General features: G+C 45.6%; 1 protein-coding gene across 1 annotated transcript in view; it reads right to left on the reverse strand.

The window, feature by feature from the left end:
* Positions 1-9,817, reverse strand: part of FAU (FAU ubiquitin like and ribosomal protein S30 fusion) — a 51,583-nt gene extending 41,766 nt beyond the window's left edge. The window contains exon 1 of the mRNA XM_053449451.1: positions 9,813-9,817. The gene's annotated coding sequence lies outside the window, so the exon portion shown is untranslated. The remainder of the gene's footprint in view (positions 1-9,812) is intronic.
* Positions 9,818-14,246: the final 4,429 nt, after the last annotated feature.

Genomic DNA, 14,246 nt, shown 5'->3' on the forward strand with positions numbered 1-14,246 from the left:
AAGAAGTTGGCATGAAAATGTATGCAGACAAATGTCTCTTATTTTGTCGAATCAGAATTACAGCATCCATTGCCTCTCAATATTTGAACTGGACTATGAAGGACACGTATGTTTTAGGGGTGTAGTTACACAAGGAGGTCGATGATGTGGCTTTAAGGAATATATGCCACTTTGTAACCTAATTATAGTAAAATAACTAGTAAAGTACAAGAACAATGTACTTAGTCTAAACAATTGAATTAGATTTCTGTTATTTGTATGCACCACTGTGACTTTTTTTGAACTCATAAACGCATTGATACTTTGCTTGCTACCCACTGATTTTGTGGTAAAATCGTTAATTTGACTTTATATGGAAAGTCCAGATTGTCCCAACTTGCAGCTGCAAAATGGGCTATTTGAGTGTTCCTTTAATAATAGTTCTATGCCAGGCCTTGCATATTTAATGGGAGCATTATCTCAGATCAGGCTTTTCATCAATGTCCAGGAGAGGAGACTTGTGCTCTGTGCGGTCACTTCATGCAACACCATGTGACCTTTTCTTGGTATGTGGCTTACAGTGGTGTGTGCATCTTACATTGAGTTGAAAGGTCAAAAATGTTGCAGAGCCAATCAGAAGTGAGCTGGTAATGATAAGAATAATAAGCATACCTGGGAACTCTCCAGGTTTGACCCGAATCCTCTGGGTCGCGGGAGCGTGTTTTTGACACTCCCGCTCCCCGCCCATTTTTCCTTTAAAAGGGGGTGTTTCCCGCTGCCGTCAGGGCAACTGGGACCGCCTGGCCGCGTTCCCAGGTATGATAAAAAGTAGCATACTGCTATTTCATATGGCATATCTGGGGGTATAAGGCATATCTGGGGGTATAAGGCATATCAGGGGCACAGTGTAGGGTGACCACATTTTATTTCTGCCATTCAGGGACACACAATGAAGCGCATGAGATTACAGACACAGGTCTATATATATATACTTAAAGACCGTGATTGAAATATTTCAAAACAACAGCTGAACTGGCAGTTATTTTTCATTCCTTAATATTAGACCCTGCTGTCGATATATATTTTAATTAGTCTCTGCTAACAATACATTTTAGGGCTGCAACTAACGATTATTTTAATAATCGATTAGTTGGCCGATTATTTTTTCGATTAATCGATTAATCGGATAAAAAAATATTTAATAATTTAATGAAATGCCCTGCACCCACCCACACTCTGCCCCATCAGTTTCCCACCCGGCAATCATTCTCTCTCTCTCTCTCTCTCTCTCTCTCTCTCTCTCTCTCTCTCTCTCTCTCTCTCTCTCTCTCTCTCTCTCTCTCTCTCTCTCTCTCTCTCTCTCTCTCTCTCTCTCTCTCTCTCTCTCTCTCAATCGGAATCAGACATACAAATCCTTTATTTGCAGGTATACAATAATAATGGATGGAAACATAGCATTGCTCACATAGATCAACAAAACACACAAACCCAGCACTGCAGGTATGGATAAACTGGAAATCACATGTAAACTCAGCATTAAGGGTACAGATCAAATAAACATCACATGGAAACAGCACTGCAGGTATTGATCAACTGAAAAAGACATACATATCCTGTATTTCAAGGTATATATAAATAATGTATGGAAACATAGCATTGCAGCTATAGATAAAACCCCCTAAATTACAGGCATAGATCACAGGTTGCACACCCCAAACCAGCCCGGGCGTCCACACTGCCCACCTGACCAGCAAACAAAGTACATGGATAGGACATGCCATCTTTGTCCTGGACTGGATAATTCCCCTGATCATGCCCCCCAACTGTCCCGATTTAGGCGGGACAGTCCCGATTTTGCAGGGGCAGAGGAAGGGTGAGGCGAGATCTGTACTCATCTCAGGTCTAGCCGTGGGGGCGCACAGTCGCCCGATCAGCAGCTGCAGCCTGCAGACTAACTGGGAGATCGCAGTCTCCCTCTAGTCAGCTCAACATTAGGGAGCGTGAGGTCTGTCACTTCAGACCTTGCTTTACTGCTCCATAATCACTACCCGCCGACAAATAATGCCGAGCGCAGGGATATGACGGCAATAGCCGGCGCCTAGTGATGAGGGAGTAGTAACAGACCTCTCGCTCCCACCACAGGATGCAGGACTGAATGTTAGCAATGTATGTGAATATATATGTGTGTGTGTAAGGGCAGTGTGTATGTGTGTGTTTAAGGGCAGGGTACATGCATATGTATGTGTGTGTGAGGGCAGTGTACATGTATATGTGTGTGTAAGGGCAGTGTACGTCTATGTGCATGTGCAGGCCTGGACTGGGACAAAAAAATAGGCCTGGGCATTTAAGACTGAGCAGCCCATTTTTATTTATTTATTTATTTTTGGATAAACCAAATTCTGACAAATTTAATATACCAGCATTACATAAATATTAGGGCTGCAACAACTAATCGATAATAATCGATAATGAAAATCGTTGCCCACGAATGTCATTATCGATTAGTTGAATCGATTTTTATCGATTATAAAATGAGGGTTTTTTCAGAGCAAATGCTCTGAAAAACACCCCTCGTTTTATAATCCGTTTGTGACTTACAGCAGTTCCTACTTACCAGTCGCTGCCGGAGAAAGAAAGGGTGAGTATAAAATTAATATTTGGGCTGCTGAAAGTAAGGGGAGGTGGGGGTTAATTTAGGGACAGTTATAGTTAATGGGGTTTTTAGGGTTAATTTAGGGGTGGTTATAGTTACTGGGGTGTTTAGGGTTAATTTAGGGGCAGTTATAGTTAATGGGTCAATTTAGGGGCAGTTGTGGTAGATGGGGTCTTCAGGGTTAATTTAGGGGCAGTTGTGGTTGATGGGGTCTTCAGGGTTAATTTAGGGGCAGTTGTGGTTGATGGGGTCTTCAGGGTTAATTTAGGGGCAGTTGTGGTTGATGGGGTCTTCAGGGTTAATTTAGGGGCAGTAATGGTTAATGGGGTCTTCTCTTCAGGATTAATTTAATGCTGAGAACTGAGGGTTAATTGAATTAATTTAATAAGGCTAACTTAAGGTGCAGTTAGAGGTAAATGGGGGCAAACTGAGGGGAATCTAAATCCTGGGGGCAGTGAAGATTAACCTTGTATTTATATATAAGTATTGTGTCTGTGAACGAGTCTGCAAATCTATGAGTGCACTATGGCATATCACGGGGGTATACGGCATACCTGGGGAGGACGGAGTAACATATCAGGGGGTATAAGGCATATGTGGGGAGGGCAGTGTGGCATGTCTGGGAGTATGTGGCACATCTGGGAGGCAGTGTGGCAAGCCTGGGCTCAAATGTGCATAACTGGGGGGGGGCAGGTTGGGAAATAAAAACAAGAAATACATTTTAATCAAAGTATTTTTTATTCTGCCATTTGTTTTTAACATCCTACATTACTTTATTAAATTATTTTAAATAAATGAAAAATTTACATTTTTTTATCCGATTAATCGAAAAAATAATCGGCCAACTATTCAATTATGAAAATAATCGTTAGTTGCAGCCGTAATAAATATATAATAAATGAATCATAACGTCATGCAATTTATAAAGTGCTATATCTTTAATGAAAAATTCAAAACAGTAACTAATCTTTGACCATTTAGTTGGTACTTAGAAAAAAAACTAGTGGCAGTGTGGCACTCCTTGGGGCTTGGCTGGTCAAATCACCCCCACGACACGTGAGTCTGTCAGTCAGAGACTGACAGCACAGCAGGGAAGAAACTCAGACCACCCCAACTGAATTGCGGCGCTCAGCCAATCCTCTAGGCGGAGCAATGTGACTAAAAAAAGTAATCATAAACAGGACCCCTGAGGCCACAATGTAGTGCCACTAATCCTTTTTATGCAGGTTGAAATTGAGTAAAAAACACAATACCTTTACTTTTGCTCTCACTGATTTCTGGGCCTAGAATGTTTTGTCCTCTGAAGTGACTACAAATTCAGGAGGGCGTTTTATCTCTGGATAAGTAAAAATTAAATAGTTCAATTTATTCCTACAGAAAGTAAAGGGCCAGAAAACAGATGACTAAATACACACCAGGACAGGCTCTGCCACCCATACACACACACACACAAGGACAGACTCTGCCTCACCGACACCCAAACACACACACCAGGACAGGCTCTGCCACCCAGACACACACAACAGGACAGGCTCGGCCTCACCGACACCCAAACACACACACCAGGACAGGCTCTGCCACACCGACACCCAAACACACACACACCAGGACAGGCTCTGCCACACCGACACCCAAACACACACAACAGGACAGGCTCTGCCACACTGACACACAAACACCAGGACAGGCTTTGCCACACTGACACCTGCATCTGGAGGGTTTCCACGGACGGTTTCCCTTTGGTATTGATTTATGTGATGGTCGCAGCTGGCCCTCTTGTGTATTGATGCCACCAGCCCCCATGTGTATTTGTGCACTCCAGATAGCCCCCCATTGTGTATTTATGCCTCCAGCCAGCCCCACATTGTATATTTATCCCACCAGACAGCCCCACTTTAGTATTGATTTATGCCCCAGCCAGCATCCGCTTGTGAATTAATGCCCCCACATCCCTTGCGTATTTCCCCCAGCCAGTCCCACATTGTGTATTTATTCCAGCCATCCCCCTTTAGTATAAAATCAGATCTGGCACCCAGACCTGCCTAGGACCCAGATTGGAAGAATAGGACTTGCCATCTTTGCCCCCAAAACAGCCTGCTTGTGGTATCTTTGCCCCCAAAACAGCTTGCCTGTGGCATCTTTGCCACCAAAACAGCCTGCCTGTGGGATCTTTGCCAACAAAACAGCCTTGTGTCATCTTTGCCACCAAAACAGCCTGCCTGTGGCATCTTTGCCCCCTTCTTACACATCCATGCTATCACACACACATATTCATTCACTCGTTCACAAATATTTATTCACTAATTCACAGATAATCATTCACTCAATCATTTAGATATTCATTCATACATTGATACTCATTAATTTCCTCATTCAGATACTCATTTACATATACTCATTCACAAACATTCATTCACTCCTTCACAGATACTCATTAATTCACTCACTCACTCAATCTCACATACTCCTTCATACAGCCTCCCCCCACTCCCTTACCTGAACTGAAGATGTACGTGCCGCTCGCAGACTTCCACAAACATCTTGTTCTACTGCACAGGGGAAGCAGATGCACAGCAGGGTCATGTGACGTACGTGACGTACGTGACGTACGTGACGTACGTGACGTACGTGACGTACGTGACGTACGTGACGTACGTGACGTACGTGACGTACGTGACGTACGTAACATGACTCAGTTGGATTCCTGCATCCCCCTGACGGTAGAAGAGGCGCTGCTCGCGCGTCTGCCAGGTAAGTAGCGGGCCCCTGCGGAATTGATCGTGGGGGTTGCCCCGGCCCCCTAGAGTTGCGGGCCCGGTCGCAGTTGCTCCAGGTTTAAGGGGCAGGTGCCGTAGAGGCCACATAGGCCCAGTCAGTCAGGTCCTGACTGGGCCTATTTTAAGGCGGGGGCCTGGAGCTGCAGCTCCATCAGCCCCTACGTCAGCCCGGCCTACCGGGCAAATGCCTGTGTGTGTGTGTAACGGCAGTGTACGTGTATATGTGTGTTTATGGGCAGGTGTGTGTAAAGGTGTTTTTTAAATAAGATGATACGATCAAAATAATGGTATCTGAAGAAAGCCCATCTTGTCCTGAAAAAAACAATATATAACTTATGTGGGTACACTAAATGGGTGAGGAGAAAATTACAGCTGAACACAAGCACCACAAAAGTATTAAAACAGCCTTACAAAAAGAAAAAACGAGCCGGTCCTTAAGGGGTTAAGCTGCAGTCTGGAGAGACCCTCTTGAGAACTTGTTTTTGGGCCATCTTACAGGAGGCAAAGTATCTCAGTATGGCGGCTGTGGCCGCCCTCCGGCATTTCAGAGACACCGTTTAAACTTAGGAGGCAATCGACTTGTTTTAAACAGGGGGTCAGCGCCGTATTTAATATGGCGCACATTGACGCTCTGTGGAGTGATCAGATGGGGCTCCTCAGCTGTCATCAAGGGGTTATTTATCTGCCTGCTAGTTGTAGGTTTTTTATTGTTTTACTTTGCTGGTTGGTTTAGTTAGTTGCTTTTATCGGTCAGTTTAGCTATCTTCTTAAGTTAGCTGGTACTTGGGTAATTTAGTTCAATTCTTGTTGGTTGGAATTTTTATTTTTTCTATTTTGTGGAAAAAATTGGACACAGATTAAAAGGCAGGTTTTGATTCACTATGTTTAACCCCTTTGTGACAATGGCCGGCGCTACTTTAATTATTATTTTTTTTTATTTAGTATGGCAAAAAAAGTATTAAAGTAGCGCCGGCCGACCGCATCAGCACCCAGCGGCCGTGTGCGATGGCCGCCTAGTGATGGGAGCGGTGTGAGGGGTGAAAGCTCCGTCCCCTCGCATGGACCTTTCACACCCTCACGCTGCTCCCATCACTATGCGGCCATCAGATTGTTGGAAATCTAATCTAAATGGCCGGTGCGTGCTGATCCCGCCGGCCAAAGCTACTTTAATCCTTATTTTTTTTTTTAATATGGCAAGCCGATCCACCATCGGCCGTTTAGATTTACATTTCCAGCAATCTGATGGCCACCTAGTGATGATGAGACTGAGAGCAGGGTGAGGGGTGAAAGCTCCGTTCCGACTGCTGGAACACCGGATGTCGTGTCTCTGACATCCTGTTAGCATAGAAAACATCAGTCTGCAGCTACCAGAGGACGGAGGACAAGACGAAAAAGCCCCAAAGTGGAAGAAGTAGAAGGTAGAAAGTAGAACGAATGTATTTTTTGTTCAAACTGTATAATATTTTTTTGTATTTTTTAAAAACAAAAACAATACTTGTGTGTCCGTGGGGGACAAACAACATAATGCTTTTTTAAATTATTAGTTATTTTTAAATGATTAAACAAAAAAAGAAATCTCTGTGTCTGTATGTGTTCACAAGTTCAGCTCCTCAGTGCCACCTCTGTCCCCTTTCAGCCCCCCATGTCATTGCTGTCCCAATTCAGCCCCCATGTAATCTCTGTCCCCAATCAGCCCCTCCCAGTGTCACCCCTGTCCCCATTTAGGAGGCAGAGTGCCCCATGATATGCCTTTTAACCCCCTTTATGCCACTCTGTCTCCAGAAATGCCTTTTAACCCCCTATATGCCACTCTGTCTCCAGAAATGCCTTTTAACCCCCTATATGCCACTCTGCCTCTATAAATGCCTTTTAACCCCCTATATACCACTCTGCCTCCAGAAATGCCTTATACCCCCCTATATACCACTCTGTCCCATGATATACCCCCTATATGGCAGAGTGGCGTATAGGGGTATACGGCATTTCTGGAGGCAGAGGGGCATATAGGGGTTAAAAGGCATATCAGGGGGCAGAGTGGCAAGCCTGGGGCAGATGTGCATAACTGGGGGGGGGCAGGTTGGCAAATAAAAGGAAATAAAAACCAAAAATGTAGATAGTGAGAAGGGGGTAGGGAGAGGGTAGATAGTGAGAATGGGGGGTAGGGAGAGGGTAGATAGTAGACTTGGGCACCAGGGGGCTCTTCGTGTTCGTCCTCGTGCTCGTCTTCGGCAAAAAAAATATCTTCGTATTCCGCGAATATTCACCTGTTCCTGTCTTCTCTTTGGGCGAATATTCTTGGACATTCTTCGTGTTTGTTTTTTTCTTCGTTTATTTCCGGTTAAGGGGTTAACCCGTACCACAGCAGCTCTGGCGCCAGGAGTTTAAAAGTCCATATGAGCAACTCTATTGGTCGTCAGCAGGGGGCTCGTCTGCCATCAACCATTGGCAGACGAGCCCCCTGCTGGCGACCAATAGGGTCGCTCGTACAGACTTTTAAACTAAGACTTTATTGGTCGCTTGTACGGACATTTAACTGATAGAACAGGGAGACCAGTGGTATCTGCCGGACAAGTTGCTGCATTAGGATTCTAAAAGTCTGTACGAGCGACTCTGTTGGTCGCTCGTACAGACTTTTAGGCTCCTGGTGCCGTAACCTGGTGCCGCACTCTTCGTGTTCGTTTTCATGTTCGCCCGAAGACAAATGCACAAGTCTAGAAGATAGCCTGAGAAGGGGGGAGAGGGGGGTAGATGGTGTGAGAAGGGGGTAGATTGGGTTGGGGGGGCCCTTAACAGATTCTCGCACCGGGGCCCTGAGGCTTCTAGTTACGCCCCTGCAGGCCAGTATCCACGCCTGGGTAAATCCAGGTCCTAAAGATGGGTAATAAAACCCAGTGTTACCAAATGAGCTCCCTCTCTGTAACCACCTCCGAGTATTGCCCACAATGAGCATAGTGTAACCCCAAAAGAGCTACGTGGTGGCATAACAAATGTCTGTAGCGATCCAGTTCTAATTGTCGTCGAGCATCGCAGAGTTTCCTAGCCGCCGTTACGGTCCCATGAATTTGCCGTTAGGTGCTGGTCAGTCACGTGGAGCGTTTCTGGGCATATAGAGCCCCATTGCCGGCTCATTCATGGAAGTCTGGTTAGGGCAGACCAGACAGGGTTCTCCAGTCACCCTGTGCCCCCCAATGAGCACAGGGTGACTTAGACATAAGAGGGGACTGGGCAGGCAGGCAAGGAGTTGTGTTGCTGCACCTCTTTGACTGTCCGTACTCTGAGTTAACTTTTTTAAATGTCTATAATATTGTGGAAATTCAGTCCTGCTCCACAGGGCTGCATGTGCCTATCATCTGTCAGTGTCTGCCTGCCCAGACCCAGTGCTCTACTACTACTGCTTTTGCACCTTTGACCATCTTAACTCTGGGGGAAGCTTTTTTTTACATTTCTATAATGAATGGTGAATTCAGAAGATGTCAGGGACCTCCCCCTTTTGGGAATGCCCTCCAAATGTTGTTCCGAATCAAAATAGACCCCTCGAAATGAACAGCTGGGAAAAAAAATGTATTGCTTGAAAACTAACATGGCAATAACAATATTTTGTCCAAAGTGATTTTGCTCGCCCTGCACATGGATACACTTTACACACAAGCTCTCTCTCTGAAGAGGACCTGGTCTGTCTTTGGAAACGTATGGTCTCCTGTTGTGGTCTCTCTAGGTTATATACAAAAAAACATGTATTACAACAAAAATCTTCGTGGGGCGCTGCAATACGATAGGTCGCACAAGACCTATCATTCAGAGGCAGCCTTACTAGAGAGTCCAATTACATTGCAAGAGGTGTCCAGAGGTGTCCAGAGCCGGGCAGATGTTTTTATGTTTTTTTTTTCCTATTTAGCCCTGCTGCGGGCAAGCAGCAGGGTTAAGATCCAGGTTTCCTGCAGTGCTCCTCTCAGACAACTTCTGCTGCTGCGGCAGCTTCCGCCGGGGCTTCTATGACGGAGCATCCATAGAAGCCCTGGCGGAAGTGGCGAGCAGCAGAAGAGGTTGTCTACTTACATCACACAGACATCCACCACCTGCCTACGTTAGACACCAGGGAGTCTGGGGATGCATTGGAAAGACTGGGGGGAGCAGAGTGGCATATCTGGGGGTCAGAGTGGCATATCTGGTGGTCAGAGTGGCATATCAGGGGAGCAGGGTGGAATATCTGGGGGGGCAGAGTGGCATATCTGGGGGGCAGAGTGGCATATCTATAAGTAGGGTGCATTATGAATTAAGGGGGGCCTTAATTTCTGCTGCCCGATCTCCTGTAACAGCTTTCGGCGCAAACACTGGAAAACTGTTACAGTTTCACTTCTGACGTCACCCGGAAGTTCATCGGAAGGACAGGATACGCCCTGCAGGGTCACTCCGATTAGGCACAGATCACAGACACTGTGATCTCTATGTAAGTCCTTGCATAGACTTGCATAGAGATAACAGTGTGATCGGTGCAGGGGGATCGCAGGCAGAGCCGGCCTTAGGTGTTCTGGCGCCCTGTGCGGACTACTCCCCCACATCCCAAAAAAAGAAAGGAATAAAAACTTGTAACAAAACTTGTAACAAAACCCCAATCACTATATACTACGCCAAACATTGATGTGGTGTAGGCCTACCACTTCATTGTCTGGCTTAGTAGTAGGGATGCACCGAAACGAATTCTGGACTGAAACCGAAAGTGCAGCATTTACCTGGCCAAAACCAAATATGACCCCCCCCACACCATAAAAAAATCTAACACTTTTACTTAAAGTAAGTAACACACCAAAATAGGACAAAATTATTAAATAACAATATTATATATATATATATATATATATATATATATATATATACCGTATTTGCTCGATTATAAGACGAGGTTTTTTCAGAAAAATACCCCTCGTCTTCTAATCGGGGTCGTCTTCTAATCAGACCTCAAATAGACGTCAACCCGCTGCCCCGGCAAAACAGCAGGAAATTGGAAGCACTGGTGTGTGTGTGTGTTTTAGTGTGTTAAATGGGGCATAGGGCATTTCTGGAATGCCTTATACCCCTATATGCCACTCTGGCACTTAGGGGGTTAAAAAGCATAAAAAAATAAAATAGTTTACATGAATTTACATTTACTGGTAAAACTTTTTTCCTTTAGGGTCGTCTTATATTCAGGCTTTTTCTTTTTTTCTAAGTTAATATTCAGATTTTGGGGGGTCGTCTTATAATCGAGCAAATACGGTATATATATATAAATTAACAGCAATCACATTCCTATCATGCCCAGGCATACCCAGATTCCAGGATGTACTCGCAGACTTGGCATGATAGGAGTATGATTGCCCTATTTACCCCTTCTCACTCCCTTCTGCCCTATCTACCCCCTCCTAACTATCTACCCTTTCCCTCTTTGAAGTTCACTTACCTTTCAGGAGTCCTGCGGTGGGGGTGCAAGGCCTCTGCCTCCCAGCTCTGCCACTGTATGGAACAGTATAGAGTGATGGGAGTTATGATGTACTTTTAGAGCATAATTAGATCATGAAAAAGACATTGGAAATGGTACAGCATAACACCCATCACTCTCACACACTTACCAATCCACACATATACAAATCCACACACATACCAATCCACACGTATACCAATCCACACGTATACCAATCCACACGTATACACTAATCCACACGTATACACTAATCCACACGTATACACTAATCCACACATATATACCAATCCACACATATACACTAACCCACACATATATACCAATCCACACACATACCAATCCACACACATACTAATCCACACATATACCAATCCACTCTCACTGTCACACTCTCACTGAATGCTTTCCTACCTTTCCTCTTTTCTTCTTACAGCTCCTTTTCCTTCTTCTTCAGTTCTTCTGTCTTCTTCCGGGTCAGAGGGCACGGACAGCGGTGGGCGCGGCTTCAGTGTTGTGCACCGGGATCTGACAACAAACCCCGGCGCACAGCAGCTGTTGCCGCGCGGATCACAAGGGAGTGGTATCGGAGGTCTTTAACAGACCTCCGGCTCCCTTGAGTGATTTTAAGCCGGGTTCAAGGGAGATCCTTGAACCGGCTTAAAATCACTCAAGGGAGCCGGAGGTCTGTTAAAGACCTCCGATAACGCTCCCTTGCGAGCCTGCTCCTCCAGCGGCGGACTGTCCGTCTCTGGAGGGGTGCCAGGTGCCCCCCTGATGAGCGGCACCCGGTGATGACCGCCCCCCCTCGCTAGGTACGCTACTGGCGGCAGCTTACCCCGTGGCGTCGGACCCCGCGGCGGCGCCCCCTGGAGTGTGGCGCCCTGTGCGGTCGCACAGGTCGCACACCCCAAAGGCCGGCCCTGATCGCAGGGAGGAAAGTGAGAAACCATATTTCTCACTCTCCTCACATGCTGAAATACAAAAAAAAATAATGTTTTTTTTTTAAAAGTGAGCTGTGATGTCATTGTGACATCACTGGCATTAATAAGAGGACCTCTAATCATACTGCACTGATAAAAAAAATACAAAAAAAGAATAACAAAAAATCTCAAAAAAGAAAAAACCCTTACATCCCATTGCTCTAACACAACATCTACAGTACCGTATTTTGCTCGATTATAAGACGACCCTGATTATAAGACGACCCCCCAAAATCAAAATATTAATTTAGGAAAAAAACAAAAAGCCTGAATATAAGACTACCCTATAGGAAAAGTTTTACTAGTAAATATTAATTCATGTAAACTATTTTTTCATATTTAATAAAAGCTATGATTGAGAAAAATATATATATATTTTTATTTCCTTTTATTTGCCAACCTGCCCCCCCAGTTATGCACATCTGCCCCCAGGCTTGCCACTCTGCCCCCAGAAATGCCTTATACCCCCCTATTTGCCACTCTGTCCCATGATGTGCCTTTTAACCCTCTATATGCCACTCTGCCTCCAGAAATGTCTTATACCCTCCTGTATGCCACTGTGCCCCATGATATGCCTTTTAACCCCCTATATGCCCCTCTGCCCCATGATATGCCTTATACCACTATATGCCACTCTGGCATATAGGGGGTTAAAAGGCATATCATGGGGCTGAGTGGCATATAGGGTATTAAAATGCATTTCTGGAGGTATATATATATATATATATATATATATATATATATTACTGCTAACAGCAATCACACTCCTATCAAGCCAAGGCAGCCAGTACATGCTGGAACCTGGGGATGATAGTAGTGGGATTACAGCCTCCCTATGCCATGCTACCACCACCACCCCCCTTACAAATCCATGCTATCACACACACACTCATTCACAAACATTTACATACTCATTCATTCCATTAATCACACATACTTCACACATTAATCACAAAAACCCTCCCCCACCCCCTTACCCGAACTGCAGATCTCTCACTCGAAGACTTCTGCAGGGGCCCGGCTGTGCGAGCAACTTCTCTGGCTCCGCCCCCAGAGGAAGAAGGGGGGAGGTAGAGTTATGTGAAGACGCTGCTAGCTTCCTGTTCTCCTGCTGCTAGAAGCAGAGACGCTGCTCGCGACCAAAGCCCGGTAAGCAGCATGGCCCCAGCAGAAAGAGGTCTGATTAGAAGACGACCTTGATTATAAGACGAGTGGTATTTTTCAGAGCATTTGCTCTGGAAAAAACCTCGTCTTATAATCGAGCAAATACGGTATATAAAGTATAACCCTCCTGCCCCCGTTTACAACCCCCAAACCCGTTAAGCCATTAAGTACCCTATAAGGTACTATATGTAAGGGCCCTCTAAAAAGAAAAAAAACTAAGGATCTGGGGTATTTCCGTAATCAGAAGATGCAGCTAAACAATTTTGGCCATGTTTCTCTGCTGTAACACATACCCTGTGCAAAATCTAAGCAACGCAGAAGTGTGGGTGTAAAAAAGCACAGGAAATCATTTCTGCGGGTATCTTTGACAGTGACTGATGGCCACATAGCTGCATGAAGAGTGCCCAAATACCCCTGATAGGATAGTGTGGGTTGTCTGCTTTACAGAAACAGGGCCGGATTAAGAACATCATGGGCCTGGTGCTCAGGATTTTGGTGGGCCTTTTTATGGAAATACATAAAATTAACAGACTAAACAGAATCTTAACTCACAGATCACATCAGTGTTAGGCAGATAGTATAGGATGCTCTTACGTAAAGGGATTGGAAATACCTCAGAACATTAAAAAGAAAAGTCATCATACATGCAGTGGCATAACTACAGGGGTCGGGGCAGTGCTTCTAGGGCACGTATGTATGTAAACATGGATGTGTAATTGTGTGTGAGGAAAACAGATGACCAAACACAAACCAGGACAGTTTCTGCCACACCGACACCCAGACCCACACACACCAGGACCGGCTCTGCCACACCGACACCCAAGAACATACACACCAGGACGGGCTCTGCCACACTGACACCCAAAGACACACACCAGGACAAGCTCTGCCACACCAACACCCAAAGACACACACCAGGATAGGCTCTGCCACACTGACACCGAAACACACACCAGGACAGGCTCTGCCACACCGACAGCCAGACAAACACACCAGGACAGGCTCTGCCACACCGACAGCCAGACACACACACCAGGACAGGCTCTGCCACACCAACGCCCAAAGACACACACCAGGATAGGCTCTGGCACACCAACACCGAAACACACACACACACACCAGGACAGGCTCTGCCACACCGACACCCAAAGACACACACCAGGACAGGCTGTGCCACACCAACGCCCAAAGACACACACCAGGATAGGCTCAGCCACACCGACACCGAAACACAC

This window comes from Spea bombifrons, chromosome 10, assembly GCF_027358695.1.
Source record: "Spea bombifrons isolate aSpeBom1 chromosome 10, aSpeBom1.2.pri, whole genome shotgun sequence".
Taxonomy (NCBI): domain Eukaryota; kingdom Metazoa; phylum Chordata; class Amphibia; order Anura; family Pelobatidae; genus Spea; species Spea bombifrons.